Source organism: Callospermophilus lateralis, chromosome 18 (assembly GCF_048772815.1).
Source record: "Callospermophilus lateralis isolate mCalLat2 chromosome 18, mCalLat2.hap1, whole genome shotgun sequence".
Lineage (NCBI taxonomy): Eukaryota > Metazoa > Chordata > Mammalia > Rodentia > Sciuridae > Callospermophilus > Callospermophilus lateralis.
In genome coordinates, this window is record NC_135322.1 from 13,157,574 (window position 1) to 13,161,352 (window position 3,779).

Genomic DNA, 3,779 nt, shown 5'->3' on the forward strand with positions numbered 1-3,779 from the left:
GTGCCTTTTTTTTTTGAACTCAACTTTGTTTTATTTTTATATACATTTTGTTTTTTCCAGAAATATTATGTCTACATAGCTTTCAGTAATACTTGAGCTGAATACATGCTTTGAGACAACAGCCCTGTCATGTGATCTTTAATTCCTCAGTCTTCAGCCCCATCCCTTTGTCTGTCCTCATGGGGGGGGGGGTCCACATGGCAGTTGTAGTGGGGACACTTTCTGTACTCATCTATAATCTACTATAAAAGGGAATGTAAATACAGGTCCCTGGAGGGGCTTGGAGCAGAGCCAGGGCACTTGGCCTTGGGTGTGCTCCTGGTAACAGGTGTTGGAAGAGCTGCTGTTGCAGAGTGAGTTCTTAGAGACTTGTCAATCCTTTCATATTTGACACGACAGGTAAGTGACTTGGGATCTTTGGCATCCATCACAGTTTATTGAGCCAAGTCAAATCCCACAATTTTTGTAGGAGGCACTGACCTGACAGTTACAATCCCCCACTAGTGGGATTATGCCCCAAATAAGCACTAAATGCCCCATGGCTATGATCTACAATTTCCCCAGTTGTCAACAGGTTCATCTTTGCTGTTTTTGATGTTGAATGAAAATTGCCCAGTCTTCTTAAACTTTTTCTTATTTACAATGGCCCTTTTCTTAGCTCTGGGCTGAGGATTTTGAAGATCTGTGGATTGCCTCAGCCAGTCCCAGGAGTCTTGCTGAGACCAAGGTTCTGGGGGTCATATCATAGGTCCAAATCTGCATCCTTTTCCTTGCCATGAAAAGTCTGTGACAGGAGTCGGCTGATAGACAACTGTTCACTGCTTTCTGTCCACATGAGCTTTACTGTGGATTTGCATCTTCCCAACTTCAGAAGTTCTGAGTTTCCACCATTTGCGAAATTGGCACACGTGACAGTCTCAGAAGCTCTGTCTGTGGTCAGCCAACTCCACAGCTATGGGCTGAGGGGAGGCAGAACACCATGATGAAGAGCATGGTGGGGGAAAGCAGCTCAGACAGGACGGCCAGGGAGCAGAGAGAGCCTATGGTGCCTGATTTCTTTTTTCAATTTTCTTATTTTATTATTATAATTTTTAACTTTTAAAGTACAATTTAGAATCCAGAGTGTACAGTAACAATAATCACAGGTCTGCATAGGTGAACCAAAGTCAAAGCATAGCCTCAAATCTCTTATACAGTTAGGAAACAGTGTTAATAGTCAGAAATAGATTGAATCAAAGCAAACATACATAAGACAGATCTTCAAATGACAATGTGGCTCTTTTGTGTCAGATACAATGTATAAAAGAGAGCACTTATGGGTTGTCTTGTCAGGAAACTTACATAAACTTTCATTTTATAAACTTTTACATAACTCTTAGGCAAGGCTTAAATAACAGTTATTTGTTTAACCAGTTACAAAGGAATCATTTAAGACTTTAAAAGAGGTGCAAATCCTAATTCCTTTAAGACTTAGATTCCCCAAGTAATAAAACCTAACAAATACTGTAAAATCATCCGTATGTAAGAGCAGATCAATGTTTCAGACTTTGCTTCATATCAGTTCATTAGAGTTCAAGTAACTGTGACTGACTGTGCTAATTACGGCCAATTTGATCAGAAACACAAACTTTTTGAGATTTACCCTCCACAAACCTTCTGTGACTTATTTGGACATTACCTGGTGCCTTTCTAAAGGAACTACAAAATGGCACCCCTTCCTGGAGGAAAATGCTGTTTAAGTTTATTTACTATTGCAGAGCCCAGGAAGCTCTGCCCTGGGAGCTGCCCAAGTACTGGCTATAAGCACATGTGCTCTCGCTTTACCTGCTCAAACATACTCCTGTCCTTGGACTCCCAGGTACATAGGCCACCAGCCCTGCACACAGGCCACCCCACCCCTGACTCACCAGCTGAGGCCATGAGTCAGGTTGGGGGTAGGAATTAGGTCTGCAGAAGATGTGGATGCAATAGTGAGTGGACCAGGGGATCCAAGATGGTGGGACGGAGGGAAGCAGCATTCTGTGTTGCTCTGTGACCTGGGACTCAAGCAGTGAGAATACTGCTCCTCTGCCAGCGATATTCCTGCTCCCATCCAGGAATCATGGCTACTGTACTGTGCAGGGCTCCAGGCCTCAGTGTCAGAGTAGGTCTCCCAACCTCTCGCCCACACAGGACTACCAGGTGCCTGAGCAGGACCATCTGCATCGGCACCCACACAGAACTTTTGGCCACACAGGCTCTGAACCCAGCAGACAGCACACCCTGGAGGCCACAGAGCTGTCTCTGAACACATTTTCCATGTACAACACCGTCACCCGGCTCCCCCGCACCTGACCTGACACTCCATTGCTGAAAGCAGCCACCTCCATCTTGGGTCACCTTCACCACCATCTTTAGTGGGGCAACTCCCAGTTTGGAACTCCAGGATACCAAGTACTCAGCTTCTAACTCTCCCTTCTCCCCAGAAGCCGCTAATCTCGCACAGTGACACCCTGGTTACATTCACCATTCTGAGGGTGGAGATACCAGCTAACAACAGATGACCCCACCTATTGGATGACAGGGAAGCAGGAAAGATACTGATCTCCAACCAAAACAATCCTTGTTTCTTCCTTTGAGATTTTTTTTCCCTTCTCCTTCTCACATCCCCAACATATGTGAAACCAACTGCTTTGCGTGAATTAGGGTTTTGAGGACTGCGACATCTGAATACTATAGAACAGTTGATGTATATTCTTTTTTCCTCCAATTTTTACATGTTAACATTTTTATTTTTCTTAATATATGTGTGTTCGTTTTATGTACTCTACTGTATTCCCACTTACTTGTCTACGCAAAATTACTTCCTCTCTATTCCCTTGATACTTACCTTCTTCTTTAGATTTCTCTTTCACATTTCCTAAGATATAATAACTCTATATCCTCACCTCCTACCTCTTCAGCATATCAACCCAAACAGAAATCCTTGAAATGAAAGAAACAATGAACCAAATTATGTAAGCATTGCCAACAGGTTAGACCACAGGAAGAGAGGACCTCAGACCATGAAGACAAAGTATATAATCTTGAAAAGAATATGGACCACAGAGTAAGAAACCATGAGCAGAACTGACAGGTTAATAAAATAGGTACTTGTCACTCCATTTTTCTGTATGCTTAACAAAACACTGGAAATCTTAAGAACTGTTTGCTAATCTTGTTCCCAGAATGTGCTGTCCCCAACTGCCAAACTGCAGAATGTAACTTCCCTCCCTGCCCTCTCCAAAGAAATATATAAGCTCCGCTTAAGCTGTTCTCAGGGCTCTTTGCTCTATTCAAGTGAGCTCTGAGCCCCAGCATGCTGGACCCCCAATAAACCCTTTGCTGTTGCATGAGACAGTCTCTTGGCGGTCTCTTCCTCCGACGCTCGCCTGACCTCTACATCTGGAGGCCCCAGCGAGATCTGGCAGCGACGGACGAAAGACCCCAATGGGCTCCTCTCGGGGTAAGTAAGGTGCCTCTTTCTGGTTTCTGGTTTCAGGTTTCAGATTTCTGGTTTCAGGTTTCAGATTTCTGGTTTCAGGTTTCAGATTTTTGGTTTCAGGTTTCAGTTTTCAGGTTTCAGGTTAGGGCTGGCAAAGTGGCTTTTGGTGAAGAACGTGAGCTCTCTGCGATGGTGGCTGACAGACGTGTCACAGAGCCACAGGCCACGTCCCTGGGGGATGCCCCAGAAGACTCAGGAAATCGAGGAACAATAGTCTCCTCGACTCAGTGATATTTTGTTTCGGATTCTGTATTGC

General features: G+C 44.4%; 1 pseudogene; it reads right to left on the bottom strand.

Moving 5' to 3' along the window:
• Nucleotides 1-228: 228 nt before the first annotated feature.
• LOC143638143 (neurexophilin-1 pseudogene) lies at nt 229-2,369 on the bottom strand (annotated as a pseudogene).
• Nucleotides 2,370-3,779: the final 1,410 nt, after the last annotated feature.